Here is a 25,134-nt window from a genome sequence, read left to right as displayed (position 1 = left end):
ACCGGAATATATCCTTAGGTTGAGTCTCACAACAAACTTTATAAGAATATAATTTCTCTCAAATACTACATCCGTTTCATGACGACTTAGTCTAATTTCTTGTGAGCACCCCTCTCCCATTCTGCGGTAAACTATTTGTGGCTAGATATTGGCAAAGTTAGTTTTCCAAATTATTAACTGACAGTGAATCAGTCTCAGCTGCATGATTTATGTTTGAACTATTGTCCTGAAAGTTTTTTTTTCTGTCTGGTAGCTACTGGATTATTGCTCCCTTGGCTGATTGGTATAGCCAGGATTAAATCAATAGGAGGTTTTTCTTCTACATACACTTAGCAAAGTAATTGTAACCACAGTTACCTCTGTTGTTATTATTCCCGTCACTATGTTCTCCGTTACCAATAACTTGACGGCGATTATTATCCACATAATTTCTGTACTCTTCGTTATGATAGGAATTATTATTATTTTTATCATTTTGGTATTATGTCTTAGCATCTTCATTGATCAGGTCAGTGGAGTCTAATACTGACATGAACTCCTCAATATTCGATTAGGACATATTAATTAATTTTTCTCGAGTACATATAACTAGATTGGCTTCAGTGTTTGGGTAACGTCTCTCTTCCCAATATTTTGTCTTGTTTAGATACTTATCAAAATAGTTTGGAAGATATCCCTCTTTGACTTGAAAAGGTTCTAGGGGGAAAATATCTTTCCCTGATCTTTCTTAGACAGTGCCTGACTAGTAGTTAACTAGCAATGCACGTTCAGAGTCTTCATAGCTATTACGATACTCAGCAACACTTGTTGCTCACAATGTCCACCTCCCTGGCCACACCCGGTCATAACAGAAATCTTTTCTGTGTCAGTCCGTGTACTAGGCATTGCTCCTCTAAAAGCTTTAATCAGTATAATGAGATGCACCCCTTTCTTGTCAGATACGAGTACAATGACTTGAAATTGAGGCGGCTAATTTGGTTTTCTTTCATCACTACATTTGCAAAACATGGCACTGCCCCCGCATTACATGTCATATTATGCGAAGCTTCCATTGCCTGAGCGGTCTATTTTCACGATACTTTCCTCTGCAGTGGTTCAGAATCAAAATTTACTTATGAATTAGCTTCCAAGATATCGTTCCTCACTATATTCTTAACTTTGGATAAATTACTTTTGATTTCTGTTAAACGTTTGTCAGCTGCCTCCCCAAAACGCAAAAGCTTGTGGCTTAGTTTGTCAATCAATCTCTGAGTTGTGTAATTTGTCGGATTGTCCGATGTCTGTTGTAATACAGCCACTTCTGTCGATATCTGCCTTGTCACAGCTTGAATCTTTGTATTGGCAAACTGTTCAATCTGCACTTCTTCGACAGCGGACCAAGTATTAAATTCTTAAGACAAGATCTTACGTTGGTATTCTATTTGCTCAACCGCGCGTCGCCCCGTCGGAGGTTCGAGTCCTCCCTCGGGCATGGGTGTGAGTGCTGTCCTTAGCGCAAGTTATTTTAAGTTAGATTAAGCAGTGTGTAACCCTGGGGTCCAATGACCTCAGCAGTTTGGTCCCACAGGAACTTACCACCACCTATTTTCTCAGTGATAGTTTTATCTTACTCAGTAATTAGCTATTCTGCCTTCCAGATTATCTGCTGAACAGTTTCGGATAAATCATTTTTACCTCTCTAAAGACTATTAACATATAGTGATAGTTTCTGCACAGATTCTGGGAAATCAGTAAATTCTTGCATTTGCGCAGTTATTTACTCCGCTAACTTTCTAGCTAGAGTATCTTTTTTCAGTGCAACTTGAGCAGTTTTGTGTGCGATACCATGTAGCTATGATTTCAAATAAATCAGAAGCCATCTATATCTATATCCATACTCTGCAAGCCACCTGACGGTGTATGGCGGAGGGCACTTTGAGGACCTATATCGGTTCTCCTTTCTATTCCAGTCTCGTATTGTTCGTGGAAAGAAAGATTGTCGGTGTGCTTGTGTGTGGGCTCTAATCTCTCTGATTTTATCCTCATGGTCTCTTCGCGAAATATACGTAGGAGGGAGCAATATACTGCTCTCCGGTGGATCTTCTCTCCGTCTTCTGTCTGGTACGGATCCCACTCTGGTGAGCAATATTCAAGCAGTGGGCGAACAAGTTTACTGTAAACTATTTCCTTTGTTTTCGGATTGCATTTCCTTAGGATTCTTCCAATGAATCTCAATCTGGTATCTGCTTTACCGACGATCAACTTTATATGGTCATTCCAATTTAAATCACTCCTAATGCCTACTCCCAGATAGTTTATGGAATTATCTGATTACTATTCCTGACCTGATATACTGTAACTAAATGATAAAAGATTTTGTCGCCGAGAAAAATTGGAAGCAGTAGCGTCTTGTTTTTGTATTAATTCTGAAGCAATGGTATCTTGTTTTTGTACTAATTTTTTAAGCGTTACAGCATTCTTTTTCTCCATTACTTGTAATTTTCGCAGTAAAAGAGCAAAAGGATCTAGCATCTGACTAGGTGGCACTACATTCGTTTGCATCTCAAAAACTGTTTCAGTCTATTTTCACGCATGTAGCTGTATATTCGTCATTTGTCACTGGGTCTTTACCATAACCAAAAACTCTCAAAAATTAAAAAAGAGCTAATATGCTCCATCGAAAAATTAACATTAATGTTGCTCATCTCTTAAGTTTTGTATCAAGCAACAATGTTTCTGATGTCACAGTCGGTAAGCATTTACAAAAACAATCTTGTAGCAGTTTAGTAATGATTGCGTTACGGGACGCCAAATTTACAGTTTACGGAAATAAAACTTTATAGTAGCTCTAAAAGCTGAATAACACTGCAACTGTGGTACATCCTCTAATACTCTCTCTAATACAATATAAGTGTACTTGCGTGAATAGCTGCTCCACCAGTGCTGACCTCCTTGGCTCTCTGTGGATTCCCTTTTATCGATATTTCACCAACTTGGGTTTCATCAACATCCAGTAGCATGAAAAAGAAAGTCAGTTTGTGTTAGTATACAAGAATAAGGGACATATATAGATTTTAAGCGCTCTCAAGTAGGCGCCAAATTAAAGTAAGCCAAAACTTAATTTAGGAACAGATCGTGTACGTGCATTATCTCGCACGTCTCGTCTAGTGTTGGCAGTAATTGAGTAGGACTATCTATATTCAACCATACCAAAGCCGTGGCTATCGGATTAAAACTCAGAACAACGGAAGTTTAGGTTATAGCTACGCCGCTAATTACGACAAACACTAGAGCTCATTACTAAAATTTACACCAGACAAGATAATAAACAGTATAATAAACAGTACCTACTTTAATAATTATGCACCACAGTTAGACATGTGGTTAATATTTCCGTCATACAGTACTGAGAATTACTTCGTTTCATAAGTAACTGATTCGCTTTCATAGTATCCAAGCATGTTTTTATGGTCTACTCGAACGAAAACAGATATTACATAACACGATAGTTATTAGAACATACCATTAAATCGCACCTTTTGTACGGGAGCATTAGAACAAGAGTGAGTATTTTATCATACAGACCATTATCCTTATATGTTACGAAAGTCCTTCTAGTACATAGAGCTAATACCACATTACAGGTATATGTTCCACGACTGTTCGTCGTATGTCATGAAGAACGTAATTACTGCGCACAGTGCATCGGTTAAGAAAACATAAATTATAGTCTCGCTAGATGTTAAGAGACATTTACAAAATGTTACTTGTTATTTCTCACTTTGTTGTAGTGTCGATCCACAGAGAAGTGTTTGCTTCCAACTGTGCAAAGTCAGTCGCCATTAAGGAACCATGGCAGGGAAACAATTTTCTGTTACCACAGAGGTTTGGGATGAATTGATGGCAGCATTCAGTTACTACATTCAATCCACAACAGTTAGTATTTGGTTAGTATTTGAATGTGACTCTGTGTAAGTGCCTCTGGCTAATACAGTAGGTCCTGCCGGTATTGGTGTAACCTCTGCTGTTTGTACAGCCGTCTACAGACGCTACCTGTTGGGAATCGTGGAGACCTCATATGTCCGGTCCTCTTAGTAAGAGTAGAGTTTTAAGACTGTCAACGTGTTGATTGTTCAGGGATGCCTATATTTGTGTCCCTATTCTCAGCAGTTACTGACAACATGGGAAATATTTTCATCGACTCTGATCATCAGCCATCATCAGAGAATCCAATGCTTCTGACTTAGACCCTGCATGAAAATAAGTAAAAGAGCACATTTTGAGAAGAGTGAATTTTTATGCTTTCAAATGGTTCAAATGGCTCTGAGCACTATGGGACTTAACTTCTAAGGTCATCAGTCCTCTAGAACACAGAACTACTTAAACCTAACTAACCAAAGGACATCACACACATCCATGCCCGAGGTAGGATTCGAACCTGCGACCGTAGCGGTCACACGGTTCCAGACTGTAGCGCCTAGAACCGCACGTCCACCCCGGCCGGCTTTAACGCTTTCTTCGCCATGAATTCTTTCTTCGCGGCGTGAAATGTAGTCACGAAAATCGTGGCTTTGTTTTACTCAAAATGAGATTAGTAAATAAAACTTAACATTCGGGTGGTAGAAAACGATATTTTTAGTAATCCATGGAAAGATGTATAAATTTGTATCTTTCCTAATGATAAGCTTAAGGTTACACAATACAAAAAGCGGACTGTTATTAAGCTTCCGGATTATCCGAAATGCCGATTATTTGTGGCGAATTTTGAAAAAATTATAAACGAAGAGTGAAATATTCTTCTGTAATTACAAAGCATATTTTTGTTTAGAATACAGATCTCTGGTTGTGAAGACATAGTTTGTGAGGTTTCTAGCCTATTGTGTGTATTTAGTGAAAGTGATGTGTGCTCATTTGTTGTTTGACGTATCATACTTCACATATGTACACTAGATTTTTCGAACAGAAGTCTTCAATAGTCGCTATGTTACGCCACAGAGATTCTGAGTAGAATCAATATGATTTTTGGTTGTCACTATCATTGTCATTGTCAGTAGCATTCTGAGAGAAGTGAGGAAGTTGTATGTTGGTTACGGTGCTGAGTGTTCTGGGAATAACTGGCACAGCGCAGAGCTGCAAATGCAGAGACTGGTGCTTTTTGGAAATATGATTTTGTATAAATTGTTTTGGGGAGTGCCGAGGTTTTCAGGTAATATCATTGCATTGCTTGTTCGAGCGTTAATTTATGATGAGCTTGTGAAAGGCAAATATTTGGTGATTTTTTCTGTATTGCTTCGGGTAAATTAACTTGATAGCCCAGACGTAATTAAACAAGTTATCTGCTCACGTAGCTTGCACTCAGAGCTATAGAGTCACTACTCCTTTACCATACCACACTCATGTTCAGAAAAAATAGAACACCTTGAACGAATAGAGATAGGAAGTTCATATTTACATGACATGTACATTAATATGTTCCGCAGAAATGATTAGAATTTCACCCACCTCGGTTCAGCATGGCTAGTAGGCACAGGTCCGCCATGGGCCCTGATAACTTGTATCATGCGGTCACAAGGCGCGAATAGCGTCCTGTGGCTTTGCCATCCAAGACGCCTTCAGCCGGATCCAAAGTTCGTCTGTGGTGGTTGGCAGTGGGCACAGCGCTGTACCCATTGTTTCACCATATGCCACACATTTTCGACTGGGAACAAGTTTTGTAATCTGGCTGCCCAGGGCATAAGGCTGATATTCTGTGACACCAAAAAGACATGTGTTCGTACAGCAGCATGTGGTCGTGCATTGTCTTGCTGAAAAATGGCCTCTTGTGCAGAAAGGGATGGTTATGGGTTGCAGGATGTTATTCACATGGGTCACACTGGTCACAGTGCTCTGGAGACGCACCAGCTATGATTTAGGTTGTACCAAAAAGCACCCCACACCATAAGACCTTGAGCTGGTGCTGTATGTCTTGTGCGAATGTAGTCACTGTGACGCCGTTCCCCCTGTCTGCGGCGAACCAAACTTCGGTCATCATTTTTAAACAAACAGACCCCGGATTAGTCTGAAAATATTGTCTAATACGATTCCTATCACCAGTGACGTCGTTCCATACCCCATTGCCGTCTAGCGTGCTTCTACACATTCATCAAAGGTAGGCGGACAAGTGGACGACGCGCGCGTAACCCAAGCCGTAATAAACGGCGACGGACTGTCACCCCTGACAGTCTACGATGTGTTACACTGTTCCATTGTTACAACAGAGCCAAGAAGATGTCGATCTTCTCAGTGGGTGGTCTGAGCGGTGCGACATGACTCATCTCTTCGTCTTTTACGGCCTTCGGTGAACCATTCTGAAAACACCAATTGCATTGCGGAAACAATTCGTCCCATACGAGCAGCAATTTCCCAAATGGATGCATCGCATTCTCCCGTGCGAATAATGCGCCCTCTTTCAAACTCGCTGATTTGATGGTACGGTTCGCCCATACGTCTTCGAAGCAAACTGCACGTCTGTGCTATTCACACTGATCCATTACCTTTGTTTTAGAACGACGACGAGAGTCGCGGCACATTTAGCCGGTAGGTGGCGTTGCACCGCGATATCAGCGTTTGCCTTGAATCCGAGGGTCGACATGGTTCAAATGCTTATCATTTCTGCAGAACATACCAATGTACGTGTCCTGTGAATATGAACGTCCCATCTCTAGTCATTCAAGTTGTTCTTTTTTTCTGAACATGAGTGTACCAACTAGTTTCATAATAGAAGACATTTTTTATAAGAAATGATTTTTGTAATGGTCACTGTTATTGTTATTGAGCTTAGCAATATACTTTTGAACCTTAGTCTGCTTTTCAGTCATTTTGTAAGCCGAGTTCCTACCACCGTCACCTCGCGAATATTAAGTTTCGTAATTGTTTGCGGCCGCATTGCACTTAGTGGAACACAGTTGCTCGAAAGTAAAGCGTGATGTGCTTCAGGCGCTTTTCCTTGCATTGAACTGGGAAAGTTTTCTTTTCTTTAGCTGGTTTGCTGCTACGCTGAAATTTTATTTTCACCACTTCCGAGCAGTACCGAGTCTCCGTTGCCACGAGGTATGTCACAAAATTCGTTACGATAATTTTTTATGTATATAGACATACATGGCGAGTGAAAATTTGTACCAAGGCCGGAAATCCAACCCGGGTCTCCTGTTTATTAGTCAGATACGTCAGCTACTAACCCGCCTCAGAGCGACGGGTCACACAACTGAACGGCTTACCCTGGTACACATCCCTCTTGAGCCAAATTGTCATTGCCCACCCCAATCTACATTCCCCTTACACACGAATAGAATTGGCGAGGCCCTCCATGTTCTGGAACTGAACCTCAGCATCGAACGTAAATGGGTTTCGGGCTGGATCACCCATTTACTGAGATGCTCTGATCTGTTATTGGAGTATGCAAGACAAAAATTCGTTTTACTGCACCGATGTTTAGAATCTCGATTCAATGAGAACCATCGTCAGGAAGAATGTGAGTGTGGAACAGAAGCAGAAACAACTGAGCGATTAATTCCTGAAAGTCAACTTAAAGCAAGTGATAAGAAATATAACGTGTTTTTAGTGTAGGCCTAAATTGTAAAAAGGTTGTGAGTTTCTAGTGTAAAGCACAAAAGTCACGTAGAGCGTTTTCAAAATCGACATGAAGCCATGCTTTGTAAACACAGTAAATAGCAACCTTCGATACAAACAAGTATATTTTAAATTATGCATGCTTTGCGGTTATCCGTCCAGTGTCGGATTTGAATTAACTCGCGTAGTCGAGAGCTTGCTATTTTCGAACCTTTAACGACAGGGTGACATCTGAGTTTTGTTTTTCATTGTAATCGTACTGCAGACCGTTGAGTAAGCTCGTGTTTTAAACAAAGGCTGCTGTTTGTAGCACATTGCCGGAATGCAGCCATTGCGACCATGTTTGTACGGAACGCTATTTCACTGCAACTAAACGATACATTTTAACGGCAGTCTGAAACCGAATTCGTTTCACGTGAACGTTGTCATATAAATCCACTGTTTCGCGTGGCATCAAATTGAAGATAATAAATCATTTGAAGTCCTTGCCCTCAGCAAATCACTTATTAGCATTTACGTCACTCGTCCACGCTTCTGCATCCCTATCTTCCGGCATTTTACATCTGTTTTGATCCGCCCTCGTCGATACATTAAACTGCAAAGTTACTTGAATTATCTGCTGTAATCATAGATTTGTGCATTTGACAAAGACAAAACTTTGCTTTTCTATCTTACGATGGTTTTGTTTTTCATTTTTGGTCTTAATCAATCTGTCTAAATAGACATTAAACCTGTTAAATAAATTCAGCTTAGCAATAATGCGCTTATAAAACCGGCCATTACTCCCGTTATTCGTGCAGTGTGAATCAATAGCGTATCTAATACAGACATAGTCGAACTGCATTACTTTGCCTGCGGGTAATGTTCGTTAAGACGACACACCACCTCGATCCAACACTGTTTGTCGAATGGCATTCCCGTGCAGTCTTACACCATTCCGAAGTGAACTAGATGAAAATATTCGAAAACTGTTGATTCTCTATTCGTGCCGTCAGCACGGTTTGCTAAGTCAGACATCCGCAAGCAATACATCGTGCACCCAAGAGATGTCTCATTTTAGCTTTTAAAGGAGACTAATTAAATGTCTGATGCACCCCACACTGCACATTTGCAGGGTTCAGACGATGTACGAGAAAGGAGAGTACTTCGAATCGCTGCTGTTTGTTTCCTTGTCGTTTCCCTCAAGTAGATATTGCAGGAAAAGCATTATCATGCGAGGACCTGTTTGTGTTCGAATTTAGTGCATTGTGTCACTAGAGTTGAATGATACGCATGTGATAAGGCTAAAAAGCTTTTAGAACCCGCTCTAAAAACAGTTAATACAGTCCTTTCACGTGATTATATCTCGTTGTAATTTTACGTTTCGTGTCAAATACAGATGTGGATATATATAGATATGCATTTGGTTTTTCGGACGTGTCCATCAACGTCCGCTGGTGACCAAGAAAATTCATCACAAACGGCTTAGCTTCTCGATTGGTATGTTCTATTTTGCCAGACATTCAAACATTTTGAGGTTCACTGCAGTTAAGTAATAATAATTATGCACAAGTTGCATGAAGGTTTAGCATTATCGTGCACAATAATACAATATAACAGTTTCATAGTTTCAAGAACGAAACTAGACACAGGAAACATCCGTGAAAAAAAACCTTAATAATAACTGGCCTCTCATCAAAAAAACTTTAAACAGCAGCAGAACTACAAGAAAAACAAGAAATCTGAGATTTTTAAAGGACAACAAAATAGTCTTGGTTATCGATTAATCAAAATAGACTCCAGAAAGACGTACAAACTGCCAGAAATAACTTCATGATACAATTAATATGTAATCACCAAGTAAAGACCGCTTACTTCAGATACAATAAGTAGACCTAGAAAATACGACCACTTATAACATGTATATCCACACAAGCGTAACAAATTCAGGGACAAGTGGTGCTTTAAAAGCACTGAAGACATATTTCAAGAGGTAAATAACATCATCACACTCCTCCAGGGAAAGTACACTCCTGGAAATTGAAATAAGAACACCGTGAATTCATTGTCCCAGGAAGGGGAAACTTTATTGACACATTCCTGGGGTCAGATACATCACATGATCACACTGACAGAACCACAGGCACAAAGACACAGGCAACAGAGCATGCACAATGTCGGCACTAGTACAGTGTATATCCACCTTTCGCAGCAATGCAGGCTGCTATTCTCCCATGGAGACGATCGTAGAGATGCTGGATGTAGTCCTGTGGAACGGCTTGCCATGCCATTTCCACCTGGTGCCTCAGTTGGACCAGCGTTCGTGCTGGACGTGCAGACCGCGTGAGACGACGCTTCATCCAGTCCCAAACATGCTCAATGGGGGACAGATCCGGAGATCTTGCTGGCCAGGGTAGTTGACTTACACCTTCTAGAGCACGTTGGGTGGCATGGGATACATGCGGACGTGCATTGTCCTGTTGGAACACCAAGTTCCCTTGCCGGTCTAGGAATGGTAGAACGATGGGTTCGATGACGATTTGGATGTACCGTGCACTATTCAGTGTCCCCTCGACGATCACCAGAGGTGTACGGCCAGTGTAGGAGATCGCTCCCCACACCATGATGCCGGGTGTTGGCCCTGTGTGCCTCGGTCGTATGCAGTCCTGACTGTGGCGCTCACCTGCACGGCGCCAAACACGCATACGACCATCATTGGCACCAAGGCAGGAGCGACTCTCATCGCTGAAGACGACACGTCTCCATTCGTCCCTCCATTCACGCCTGTCGCGACACCACTGGAGGCGGGCTGCACGATGTTGGGGCGTGAGCGGAAGACGGCCTAACGGTGTGCGGGACCGTAGCCCAGCTTCATGGAGACGGTTGCGAATGGTCCTCGCCGATACCCCAGGAGCAACAGTGTCCCTAATTTGCTGGGAAGTGGCGGTGCGGTCCCCTACGGCACTGCGTAGAATCCTACGGTCTTGGCGTGCATCCGTGCGTCGCTGCGGTCCGGTCCCAGGTCGACGGGCACGTGCACCTTCCGCCGACCACTGGCGACAACATCGATGTACTGTGGAGACCTCACGCCCCACGTGTTGAGCAATTCGGCGGTACGTCCACCCCGCCTCCCGCATGCCCACTATACGCCCTCGCTCAAAGTCCGTCAACTGCACATACGGTTCATGTCCATGCTGTCGCGGCATGCTACCAGTGTTAAAGACTGCGGTGGAGCTCCGTATGCCTCGGTAAACTGGCTGACACTGACGGCGGCGGTGTACAAATGCTGCGCAGCTAGCGCCATTCGACGGCCAACACTGCGGTTCCTGGTGTGTCCGCTGTGCCGCGCGTGTGATCATTGCTTGTACAGCCCTCTCGCAGTGTCCGGAGCAAGTATGGTGGGTCTGACACACCGGTGTCAATGTGTTCTTTTTTCCATTTCCAGGAGTGTATTATGATCGTTAAACAGAATTTAAAACAACAGAAGTATGTCCCGGAAGCAAATACAGAGAAACTAACAGGAAATTAACAAGTGCTGTTAGCTACAGAACAGAACTAATTTTTATGCGACAGCAAATTCATAGTAGAAGACTTAGACAGGAGATCATTGATGAGAGGATGAGTGGATTACACCTTTTTAAGTCGAGATAAAGTCTTATTCCTCACGTATATGTTCTTTTTTTATGTGAAACACCCACCTGAACACAGCTATTTCGTTATGACATAAACAGTATATATGGATAAAAATCACAATTAATCATAAACGGAAAGCAAATTAAACGTTCTTCACATACGTGCCAAAATAACAATGAAATGAATTCTTTCTTATTCACTAAATCCACCGCAACCAACACTATCACTTCATAAACATTCAAAGCGTCCAGTATTACTCAAACAAACAGTTACGCTACCGACTACATAAGCTCTATCACTGAATTGAGTTAAAAGAGCGAGTTAGAAACTGCCAAATCGCTTCTGATAAATGGTACGCATCAAACATCATAGAGAAACTGAAGTACAAAATACCCCATACCGAATGTCATAGAGATAATCGGGTAATGGGTATACAGAAGTATTAACAGCACATGAAACTGAAAAGCAGTGCGCATAGCTGACGTATTACCTAAAAGTAAGAACCAAAATTAATTTGCAGAACTAACGATTCAGTACAGAAGCAATTTAAATAACTTATCCCACTAAGGATAAACATTATAAGTCTTTTATTTATGCAGTAGTGTGTTAAAGCTGAAGCTCTAAGTATGCAGTTAACAGGCATATAGGAATTTTGCATTAGGGCGCTAAAAATTTATCATCAAAATATAATGTGTACGTTATTAATATGGACCACAGATACAATATCAGAAGTTCCCTGAATATCTCAGAATGCAATAAGTGACGTAACATTTATATCAGGGCTCTGTATACGATGCAAGGGCTTATTATCCCGACACAATCCACAACAGGAGCGGAACGTTAGATGAAAAGGAGTTGGAACTTTTTCTCCTCGTAAACACTGATTCGATCCCAATGTAGCGTGTCAAACATGACGATAGCCGGCCGGAGTGACCGAGCGGTTCTAGCTGCTACAGTCTGGAACCACCCGACCGCTACGGTCGCAGGTTCGAATCCTGCGTCGTGCATGGACGTGTGTGATGTCCTTAGCCTAGTTAGGTTTAAGTATTTCTAAGCTCTAGGGGACTGATGACCTCAGAAGTTAACTCTCATAGTGCTCACAGCCATTTGAACCATGTGAACCAAGCATGACGATAATGTAACGGATTTTCGGTCGTGAAAATTCAGACATCGATACTCCCCGCTGACGCAGGAAGCGAACAGACAAAATATTCATCAAATTTCGCGAAACATGCTGTAACATGCAACAATAAACGCTGTGCGACAGACACAGAATAGGTTTCTAGCAAAAAGGTGTTTGATGTAACTTTTATTTCACACGATTTTCAGTAAGAAAAATGAACCTTAGTTGCAGCTGATGGTACATCGGTCCCAAATAAGAGAGACAGTACAATACACAAAACCCGAACTATAAATTTTACTAGTGCTGAATCCATAAGTTGAGTCGGACACGTTTTACTAAAACATTTTCAGAAATGAAAGAACCCGTTGACACATCGAGGTTAAAGCGATCAGGAAGGAACAGTTTTTGTCATGATCCCTCACACAGCAAACACAGACTTGCAGCATCGAATTTCAAAACCGCATAGAGTACAATTTCTTAAAGCTTCAGTGGCAACTCAGGGCCAACATAAACACCAAAATTCAGTAACTAGTAATTCTGAAACAAGCGTACATATTTTTAAGTGTTATTCATATTTCAAACTCTGAGAACATCAATATAAATGTGTTTCTTACGAGCCCTTTATGGTCGATTCTCCTCAGTCGGCCTATAAAACAAGAGATTTTTACGATATTTTTTTTTGTAGAACAAATGAAGGAATCAACGCAAGTCTATCGCACATTATTATTTGATTCTTGGACAAAATTTCCTGGTTTTTGTAAGCAATCCAGTCATCATTGAGCCCCCATCCGAGGAGTTAAAGTTGGCCTATCCTGCAGTCTGCAAATCTTATATGAAATCAGAAACCAAACAGTTTTCTTTATCTATTGGATACTGTGCATGGAGTAATAGCACAGTTTTCTGAAATATGATTCATAATAAAATGGCAGACATTTGAAACGAAAATATAGTTTTGTCGTGCTTATTTGGTCACGTGTTTTGCAGTAGTTAATGGATAAATTAAAATACAAAAATTACCTATTAATCCTAGCGAACATGCCGGACGAGTAATTCATCCAAATTTCAGAAAGATATCTACATTACTGTGTCCGCAATCCATAACGTCAGCTAGAAAAATCTAGCATCGAGAAATACACGTTTAAATATAAAATGTGACTTCGATCAGATGAAAAATCTACCTCGTCAGCGCATACTTGTCCATCCACGACCTCGAAACCCTGCTTCACCACAGCGTCAGCGTGTGTTCCGACCGCCCGCGCTTCGGTGGAAAATGTTTTTGCCTAGTATCCAACTCCCACGATCTGCAGCATTTTCAAAATGTGTTCGAAACCTTCATCGAAGATCAAAGCTGCTCTAAAGCTCCGTATTTCAGTGGTTCTCGAACCTCAATTGATGTGTTTTGCACCAAATTGCCAGATGGCCCATAGTGACTGTCATTCATGTGTACCATCAAATATTTCGCTGAGAGTGCCCGCATTCGCACCTCTCTCTGGCGAGCCACAGGGAACCCCTGTGCGCCAAAGCTAAATGACACATAATTTTGTTCTTACTTGAGATATGAATTTGGGGTGGTCCTATGAAATTCTGCACGTTTGTGCCTTAAAATAAACCTTAAACAAAAAATATGTTTTTTGAAGCTGACTGAGTAGAATAGACACTTAACACATAAACATATTTTCAATTAATGTAATAACTTCTGTTCACAAATTGTCACTATCAGTTAAAAGATATGTTCAATACACCATCAGCTCCACTAAAATTGTTTTATTTGCCAAATCCAGCTTTCTGGTTAATATCTCGTTGTGAGCGTGTGGGTGCTATTCTGTCATTCTGCGCAACGGATTCATCTGATATGTACCCTTTACCCTGTGGCTTCTGCAAGATGCAATTTCCACCCCCACATTACTACAGAAGTCAGACAGACGCTCTTAACCTTCTATAGAGAAATGCCTGAAAAAATTTCAGCAATAAATATCTTATGGAGTCTTCCGCTGTAAGGAAATGACAAAAATTCCCAAAATTTCTTGCGTAACTAGTGGGGTACTGGCATAGTGCTAGTTAGTGTAAGAAAATCATAAAACTAACGAAAATTATTGATTATCTTGCAAAAATTCTGAAAAATCACTGTGGCACTTTTAGTTATGAACTGAACAAGTTATTTCTGGGTTCTTTTCGGAATGTGAAATTACCTCTTAAGGATAGGATTTGCTAATGAAATTTCTGTACAAAGTTTAAGATTGTTATTGACTTGGCAGAATGGCTGAGAGCCGCGCCTACTCAACTTGAATAATTATCCGTTAGAATGTTGCTAGTTATGGTCGAGGCTGTCACGTGTGAAATGCAGTGAAGTGTACTGTTGTGGAGGAAATATGGGGCTCGCAAGAGTTGTAGCCCACAATACACAATATCTGTGATGACTGCTACCTGCGTGCTCACTGCTGCCAAATAAAATAACTCTGGTTCTATCTGGATTGACCTTCGCCAATCAAACTCTCCCTCCGCCTTGATGAAGTCAAGGACTCCTATTCGCCCCTAGTCTAACTATTGGGGTGGTACACCGGTCAGATAACCAGTCCACCACGATGCCACTCAAAAATTCGCTCGCAGGTGTTTAACTATAACTCTGTCCGTTCACATTGCACAATAAGTGTGGCAGCCAACACAGTGAACAACACTTAATCACAAGGCCTCAATACAGAGTCACACTCTGTGTCGCTCTTGACAGAGGTGCTCTCTCGGTGGAGTATTGAGGAGAGACTTATTCCTCACTCTTTGAGTACACGTACGAGCGCACACGTTCTTGTTACGTGTTCTCACTCCAAGAGCGACAACAGCGGCCCCTCTCCATGCCAGATGTGAAGGGGTATATCTTTCGGTCTCTTCCATTACTCCTTTAGCTCAAGGCGTCAAGGAATATCGTCTGCCAATCAGCATTGCTCTTCTAAAACGGGAGACTGACGTTTCGTTTAAGGCGACCAATCCAGAAATCTGTAACATCGGCGTTTGGTATTTGCTGTCTCCCTGTGGAAACCTCTGAAACTGTGTGCAATGTTTGTAAAGAATGCGTAGGTTGGGCGCTCCCAAACAATGTAGCGGAATTTGATTTTAAGCCGAACACGGGGTCGTTCTGCCCTTTCACTTGGGCAAATGCTGCATTCCGTAGGTGGTCGCCGTCCGACGTAGATAGGCTGAATCGTCCTCTGAAGAGACCAACCTCTCGGCGTACGGTCCGCCTCTCCTGAAGTAAAAGCTATTGTGACCGTTGTGTCTTGAATGTGTGTGTGTACACCAGCCTCAAGTATCTCAACCCCGGTGCGCACTTGTTATTTTCATATCGTTTACATGAATTCATAAAACATTGTTCTTTATCTTATCGAGTTTGGGTTCCAATGAAGTCAGGGCGGAATACGTAAGCAATGAAGGTCAGGAGACCACGACGTCTTACAGCGTCATCAAGGGCATCTGATATGGAGGAACAAACAACTGTATGTGCATCGGTTTCTACAAAATAACTGTACATATAAATCTCCTTACATTATGACACACTTTTCATTTAATACGGCAGGATATGAAATGAGCCGTATTAAATCACAAACACATCATTGCGACAGAAGAGCATAATGTAAGTAGATTTATATTACTGCTATATATATACGACTATCATTTTGTAGAAAGCGAAGCACATACAATTGTTTGTTTGTCTCTATCAGATGCCACTGATGATGGGTTATTAACCGGAAAACCGGTATTGGCAAATACAACAATTCCAGTGCACCTCATCGTGTATTGAAGATGGCTTAATACCTGAAAGCTTTTACAACACCATTAATTATAACAATCAACAAAAATATCTTAAATGAAACAGTTTAGTTACATAACATTAGCTGAAATTGTGAGACCAGCGAGGTCTGTTTGTGCATATAGTTTGAGGAGCTGACGAAATGTTTCTGATCCCTCACCGTGACTCACGTATTCCACTCATAGTCTCCCAGAATACTCCCCTTACCTCCTGCAAGTAGAGTACCATTATCATCAGCTTAGTTTCAGTACATGGAACCAGTCTTCTTGAGAGACAATTTAGCCTTTTACTTGTAGGTTTGACTTCGACACCCAAGTAAGTTTTCCTTGGCTTTTGCAAATAAGAGACACACCAAGCCACGCGAGTCTATAATGGTCATGAAAATGCCAGATAAATTGTGAGCTGGTTTAGAGTCGACATCGAACATCTGGCACACTCTACCACTTGAGCTATCCCCAAAACACTTGAAAAATCGAATGTAGAGTCAAACTGCCATTACGTCTCACGTTTTCAAACTTCTGGCAAGATCATATTGATAAAAAACTCTTGGGAGAAATACTAGAGGGAAAAATGATTATCAGTTTTGATTCAGGAAGGATAACTAGGTGCTACCAAGAGCGTTTCTTTTCGCTAGAGGTATGTAAGAGTAACAGTGCATCACTTTTCAATGTGAGTTACATTCTTAAACCGATCCTTCAATTATTTTGCCGTGCCATTGAAGCACACAAATGTCACACATAGTTTGAAATATGCTATGTAGTCGGTATGCAGTTCGAAGATTCTCCGCAAGGAGAGGAATATATGGAAAACACTGACACGATGATGGAAGAGGATGGTAATATATCTGTTAAGATACCACGGAATAACTTCTATGGTACTAAACAGAGCTGTAGAGGATAAAAACTGTAGAGGAAACAGGGGCTGGAATGTATCTAGCAAATAATTGAGGACATAGGTTGCAAGTGCTACTCTGTGATGAAGAGGTTGACAGAAGAGAACGTGGCGGAACGTATAAAACTATTCAAAAGCACAGAACGACAAAAGAAGATACTACGTTTGTGTTGACTGGTGATGTACAATTACTCACATCATTTTCAACTCATTAATAACTAGCTTTTGCGAGACGCTGGCCCTATGGTTCAAAGAAGATAGTGGACATGCGAAATAGTTGTTTGTATCCCTGTTTGACAGAGTTTACAGCATAGGGGAGAACCAATGGCCTTGGAACCTCCGAACACCTTTAACGGACGTCAGAAAAGTTACTTGATACGCTCAGTTGTCCTGCACATGTCGTGTGTAGAGAAGCCACGGACAGTGTGAACGTAGACATTCTGCAAGGCAGTGTGCTGTATACAGCTGAAGCAACATTGGGCCGCAGAGGAACAGAGAGCACATTCGATCACTGGCAACTAGTAATTTTTCACCATGCTAAAGGTAAAAGTTGTCCAAAAATTGGTGAAATGGTACAAAGGAAGAAATGTACATGTAACAATATAAACAGAAGTTTCCAGGAGGAAGATAGAATTAGCAATCTACTGCATACGGGATGTCAAAGAACGTTTACCGTGGGCGAAGAGTGTTATATCATGAGAAAAACGGAAAAGCACCCCATCATTGTTGAAATCGTCTAAGACATCGTAAAGGTAGTGCATCCAGAAACAATACGGAGAGTGCTCAGAACAAGTAACTTTCATGGCCGTATTGAAAGACGGAAGCCCTATTTTAAGTTTAATTCAAATAACGAAAGGGAACCTTAAACATGAGGATGTGATTATTGTTTAACTGTCGAAAGCCGCCTGCTTCATCCGCCTCTCAATAACCAGATTTGAACGTGACAGAATCTTTGGTACGAACTTGATAAAGAAATGAGTAAAACACGAATCACATACACAGAACAGCTGAAAAACAGATTGCAGGGCGAGTGGCAGCAAAAATGTCCCGAGTACATCCGGAAATTACTGGACAGCATGCCATATAATGTTAGAGAAGTAATTAATGCGAAAGGAATGCCTTCCAGATACTGACTGCAAGTAGAAAGAAAGATGTCAGAATAATTTTGTGTAATGTTGTTTTTTTATTTTTGATTGTTTTTATTAATTCTTATGATTGCATTTGCAATGTTCTTCAGGAGTAAGATGGACATTTCATTTTTACAGTCTGCACAGGAACTTGTACGTACTTTACACTAGAGCTTTGCTATTACTGAAATCACTAATGCAAAGGGAAATACAATAAATAATGTCTGCCCGAGTAATTATGTGAGTCACTGTATTTTGTTGACGACTCAGCGCAAAAAACCATCTTTGTACTGCGTACCCTTAAATTCTTAACCGCTTCGTTAGCTTTGAAATATGGTCATATATAGGGCATATAAAGTTTTCAGGAAGATAAGTTTTAATTTCGTAGCTAAGTTCCAGCGTTTATACTCGATAAGAACGTAGTGCTGATAGGATTTAAACACTATTCAGCAGTTCCTTAAAAAAATATTAAGGCAACATGAGCCTTGAAAAGTTTTGAAAAGCCCGTTTTGTGGATCCGTTTTCAAGAATTTAAATAATCCCTCCCAATCTCACTGCCCGCCAGGCGTGCGAGGGAATACATGTACATTGAAAGACGTGCTCTGTGCACAAAAATATGTTTTTCTTTGATGTTTTGTGGAAACGAAGCCTATTTACAATACAGTAAAAGTTTTATGGGCAGATTAACAATTCATATGTTTCTTGGTTTGTCTTATTATGTTTACAGCACTGTGTGGATAAATAGTCAATGATCCAGCTACGTACTGAAACCGTGGAACTGAATCTCCACTGGTAGGCGGAACGATGTGTCGGCTGGATCAACAATGATGTTACAAATAAGGCAATTCATCAATTTTCCTCTGTTTCGAATTTAACGACTCATTGTTAACGAAATTATTACAGGCGATACATTTGGTGCTTTATCAAAAATCGTGCAAAATTTCGACCATGTTGTTATATGAGTAGTACTCTAATGAATTGTAATAGAGTATTCCAATACCACATCATCTACATCTCTTCATTTCGTCTGTTACGAGATTGAAGGCGACACCGCCCGTCGCGGAAAGCCATTCTCCAGACTAAACAACTCCAGTTTGATACACAAAATGTCTCTTCGAGCATACAGAGGTCAGTCATGTATGAAAGAGTTTGTATAACATAGCGCATAAATTCGACATTCGGCAGATAAACGCTGATTTAAGCGATTTTTCATCTTTGAGGGACACTTTCTGATGTGCAGGTAGCTAGAAACTGAGATTCATCGAATTTTGGAATGACCAACGCACTTAGAGGAAAGCGGACGATCTGTGGGAAACGCACTAGTAGACGATAAGTTGTACCTCGTCAGTGGAGGTAAATACTGTATACGTACACTATAGGTTGCACTGCAGAATAGTTTTCAGTTAGTTGAGTAATTTATGTTTAATTAATGTGTGCATGACCGTTGGATGCAGTGATCCCATACAGCCATGCTGGGCGGGCTGATGGTGAAGCTAGCGATAGTCTTTCTCACACTTGCTCATAAAATGGCTTCTCATAATATTTTGTAAATAACTAAGAAGTGATTTTGTGGCGAAATAATTTTGTTTTTGAGTAATTAAAGATATGATGAAATCAATTCTCAATGCCGAAAATTAGAAAAATACCCTACCAACATTATATCTAGGCTGATTGATGGCTGAACGCCATGTACCGCGTTTATCCGCCACTCTGTTACACGATGAGCGAAAGTATGGAGTTAGTTTAGGATGTCGTCACACAAGACGGGGATCATAACTTCTACTCTGCCATTTTCCCTTCGCCCATAATCAAATCTGAGAGACGATAATTCCTTCGAACATCATAATTAGAGCGAATTATATACTGCTATTGTCTGTGTGGTTACCTGGGCCAATTCGTCACTTGTAAATTGTTTTACAGGTCTAGAATCTTAGTTTCTGCTTTAGATTAGATTAGTTGTACTTTTCTCTCCAATAGACTCATAGAGAGCAGATGCTCCAAGATGTAGAACTTCTGAGAAGGACAAGAATATACAGTAAATATTTACAAAGAAAAACGAATACCCTCATGTATCGCCTACAGGTCCCAAATGAAATAGTCCTCATGGATAGGAAATAAGTAAAAAAAAATTGAATGATATTTTCATTTAAAAAGGGATAAAGTTAAAAACGTAATAAAAAAACCATCGAAGACATAGAACGTTCTGTGTATACGTAAGTGGCTCTGAATGTCAGTTTCATAAAATTATTTCTGACTGTTTGGATCGAGAATAATTACACTTCTTCGTCTTTCAAGATGTCAATTGATAAACAGGTTATCTTTGCATAGTGCTACTAATATACGAGGATTGCGCAGATACAAATTCTGTTCGCTTCTTTGTGTCTTGTGTGTTCTAGATAAATTTATTTACCCACCTGTGTTACCCTAGGCGGGTTTTTCACGCGAGACGCATTTGAACAGAAATACGTACGGTCGATGTTATAGGATTGCAGAAGAATTAAGTGTGATGGTTTTGAGACTTCTGACAAGTTCCTTGTCTGTCTTTCTCAGTTTGCGTGCAGTTCTATTGGTTTTCTTAGTCATCTCTGCGAAGTGTTACAATCTTTCTTAATCTACATCTACCGTCAACACCCCATACGAAACCTCTACACAACACACAGATTAAATCGCAATAGCCTATACGCGTTTCGTACTATTGGAAAATATGTGTAATTCTAGTGAATGTACTGATGGCGAACGTCTAAACTGAGCAAACTACCTTACACAACAACTTTTTGTCACACATTAGTTCCTTCTGTGTTATCGTATTGCACAATCGATATTACGTTTCACAAATTAAAAACGTAATGAAACAGAAGGCCGTTGCATAATGTACAGTGGAATGTGTGACCCACCTTATATCCTTCCTTTCTATTGCCGTATATACACTCCTGGAAATGGAAAAAAGAACACATTGACACCGGTGTGTCAGACCTACCATACTTGCTCCGGACACTGCGAGAGGGCTGTACAAGCAATGATCACACGCACGGCACAGCGGACACACCAGGAACCGCGGTGTTGGCCGTCGAATGGCGCTAGCTGCGCAGCATTTGTGCACCGCCGCCGTCAGTGTCAGCCAGTTTGCCGTGGCATACGGAGCACCATCGCAGTCTTTAACACTGGTAGCATGCCGCGACAGCGTGGACGTGAACCGTATGTGCAGTTGACGGACTTTGAGCGAGGGCGTATAGTGGGCATGCGGGAGGCCGGGTGGACGTACCGCCGAATTGCTCAACACGTGGGGCGTGAGGTCTCCACAGTACATCGATGTTGTCGCCAGTGGTCGGCGGAAGGTGCACGTGCCCGTCGACCTGGGACCGGACCGCAGCGACGCACGGATGCACACCAAGACCGTAGGATCCTACACAGTGCCGTAGGGGACCGCACCGCCACTTCCCAGCAAATTAGGGACGCTGTTGCTCCTGAGGTATCGGCGAGGACCATTCGCAACCGTCTCCATGAAGCTCGGCTACGGTCCCGCACACCGTTAGGCCGTCTTCCGCTCACGCCCCAACATCGTGCAGCCCGCCTCCAGTGGTGTCGCGACAGGCGTGAATGGAGGGACGAATGGAGACGTGTCGTCTTCAGCGATGAGAGTCGCTTCTGCCTTGGTGCCAATGATGGTCGTGTGCGTGTTTGGCGCCGTGCAGGTGAGCGCCACAATCAGGACTGCATACGACCGAGGCACACAGGGCCAACACCCGGCATCATGGTGTGGGGAGCGATCTCCTACACTGGCCGTACACCTCTGGTGATCGTCGAGGGGACACTGAATAGTGCACGGTACATCCAAACCGTCATCGAACCCATCGTTCTACCATTCCTAGACCGGCAAGGGAACTTGCTGTTCCAACAGGACAATGCACGTCCGCATATATCCCGTGCCACCCAACGTGCTCTAGAAGGTGTAAGTCAACTACCCTGGCCAGCAAGATCTCCGGATCTGTCCCCCATTGAGCATGTTTGGGACTGGATGAAGCGTCGTCTCCCGCGGTCTGCACGTCCAGCACGAACGCTGGTCCAACTGAGGCGCCAGGTGGAAATGGCATGGCAAGCCGTTCCACAGGACTACATCCAGCATCTCTACGATCGTCTCCATGGGAGAATAGCAGCCTGCATTGCTGCGAAAGGTGGATATACACTGTACTAGTGCCGACATTGTGCATGCTCTGTTGCCTGTGTCTATGTGCCTGTGGTTCTGTCAGTGTGATCATGTGATGTATCTGACCCCAGGAGTGTGTCAATAAAGTTTCCCCTTCCTGGGACAATGAATTCACGGTGTTCTTATTTCAATTTCCAGGAGTGTATATAAGCAGCATCAGACTGAAAATTTAAGAACCGAATGGAATCTAATTAAAGCCATTGCAGTTAGTAATGGTTACGAACCAAATATAGTAGATGATGTCTTCAGACAGATAACCAATAACAGAATTACCACGCTTGGGACCACTATTGACGAGCCTAGCTATTTGAAGAAATACTTCTCTTTACCGTTTGTAGGGCCAAAAACCAACAGATTGCAACGTCTCCTTAAAAATAAATGTGGCTACAACTTAGTTTTGTCTACCAACAACTCTCTCAAAAATGAATCCAAGACGGTCGCCTCTGCAAAACTCAGGCGTTTATAAAATCACCTGTGACACTTCCTCAGCTTATTATATAGGACAGACTGGACGAGCATTTTCGATTAGATATAAAGAGCATCTATTAGGGAAAAAAAGGTACGAACGTACATAATTCGTCATTCACTGACCACCTTCTTATCACAGGACACAAACCTAAAGATGTTCATCATATTAGTATCTTACATACAGAAAAGAAAGGCTTCAGACTTGATATTCTTGAACAGTTGGAAATGTTCAAACATTTTTCCCGTAACGACCATTTAATCCTCAATGAGCAATTACAATTACGTGATAAAAATTTCTCTGATGGTGTAAATCCCTTGCTTAAAATCACTTAACGCGGAATATTGATATTATGTTCCCGTACTGTAGCCTTAAATATTGTTCTCTCTCTCTCTGTTTTACAGTATAATATTTTGTTCAGCTTTCGATCTGTTACATACTATCTGACATAATGTAATCAGTACATTACGTGCACTCTTGTTCCAGTGCTTCTGACAGCTGTTGTCACTGTAAATTACAAGCATTCAATACTAGATGGCGCGACACAAGGTGTGGACTTGCTAACATCGACGGCGCGCGCGCCTCTCAGTCTGATGCTGCTTACAGTGCCGGCCGCACACGCGACCCTTAGCGGCGCGTCTTAAGTTGTGCATTGCTAAGAAAATTTTATAATGTACAAATACATTTTTATCTTTAACGTGAGCACTGTTGCTCTAAACCATTTCATAACTATTTACTCTATGTAAGTATGCTTTCTTTGTCTACTGTACCGTAGCAGGTAGCCATGATGTAATTTTATTACATATGTTTAATTTAATAATTTTTATATTATTCCAAAACTCTGTTATAGGTAATGTAAATTTTTTTTACTTCTGATGAAGGCTGCCTCAGAGCAGTTGAAACCTAGGTAAAGGTGGAAATTTTTACCTGTGCAACCGAAGAGCTGTATTTTCAAGTAATATTATAAATGTGGGAATTATGAGTCCGCCTTGATGCAAAGCACTTTTTGTTATTTATTTACTTACAGTATTTATTCCCCAAACTGATTGTGGCGATATTTGTTGCTGAAACTAATTTTGGAAAATAAATAAGTAAATAAATAACAAAAAGTGTTTTGAATCAAGGCGCAAAACGGACTCACAATTCCCACGTTGTTGTTTTTGCTATTAGTCATAAAGACTTCCAGCCAATTACTTATTTGAAATCATATTCTCTACGGTTGTGCTTTGATATAAGTCAACGGTGACGTGAGGATCCAATCGCTGTTCAGAAATTAGATGTACAACTTTTTCGGACAGTTACTTCGCCAGATACTTTTTAGCATAGAGAACTGTCCCAGCTATTACTTAACTGGTAAGTAATCGATAGAGAAATTATTACAGTTTTCCGTATTTTTTGCGTAGTACTCTCTTCGAGCTTTGGAGGACTTAACATCAAATAAGGCACTATTCCATCAGATTTCCTAAAATCATTGGGGGAAACTGCAATAAAACGACTTTTCGTTTTGGTGTGGAGAATATATGAGTCTGGCGACATACCTTCGGACATTCAGAAAAATATCATCCACGCTATTCCGAACCCTGCAAGAGCTGACAAGTGCGAGAATTATTGTACAATCAGCTTAACAACTCATGCATGCAAGTTGCTTACAGGAATAATATACACAAGAATACAAAAAAAAAAAAAATTGGAGTGTGTTAGATGACGATCGGTTTGGCTTTAGCAAAGGCAAAGCCACCAGAGAAGTAATTCTGACGTTGCGGTTGATAATGGAAGCAAGACTAAAGAAAAATCAAGACTCGTTCATAGAATTTGTCGACCTGGACAAAGCGTCCGACAATGTAAAATTGTGCAAGATGTTCGAAATTCTGAGAAAAATAGGGGTAAGCAATAGGGAGAGACGGGTAATATACAATATGTACAATAGCCAAGAGGAAATAATAAGAGTGGACGACCAAGAACGAAGTGCTCGGATTAAAAAGGGTGTAAGACAGGGATGTAGTCGTTCTCCAATACTGTTCAATTCGTACATCGAAGAAGCAACGACGGAAATAAAAGAAAGCTTCAGGAGTGGAATTAGAATTCAAGGTGAAAGGATATCAATGATAAGGTTCGCCGATGACATTGCTATCCTGTCTTAAAATGAAGAAGAATTACAGAATCCGCTGCATGGAATGATCTAATGAGTACAGAACATGGACTGAGAGCAAATCGAAGAAAGGCAAAAGTAATGAGAATTAACAGAAATGAGAACAGCTAGAAACTTAACATCAGGATTGATTGTCACGAAGTAGAAGGAGTTAAGGAATTCTACTACCTAGGCAG

The 25,134-nt window shown here is 41.3% G+C and overlaps 1 long non-coding RNA gene across 1 annotated transcript in view; it reads right to left on the bottom strand.

Moving 5' to 3' along the window:
* Nucleotides 1-2,572: 2,572 nt before the first annotated feature.
* Nucleotides 2,573-25,134, bottom strand: part of LOC126336413 (uncharacterized) — a 44,287-nt gene continuing 21,725 nt past the window's right edge. The window contains exon 3 of the long non-coding RNA XR_007564957.1: nucleotides 2,573-2,971. This is a non-coding gene — a long non-coding RNA (uncharacterized LOC126336413). The remainder of the gene's footprint in view (nucleotides 2,972-25,134) is intronic.

This window comes from Schistocerca gregaria, chromosome 2 (genome assembly GCF_023897955.1).
Source record: "Schistocerca gregaria isolate iqSchGreg1 chromosome 2, iqSchGreg1.2, whole genome shotgun sequence".
NCBI lineage: Eukaryota > Metazoa > Arthropoda > Insecta > Orthoptera > Acrididae > Schistocerca > Schistocerca gregaria.
This window is presented reverse-complemented; position numbering and strand designations above follow the sequence as displayed.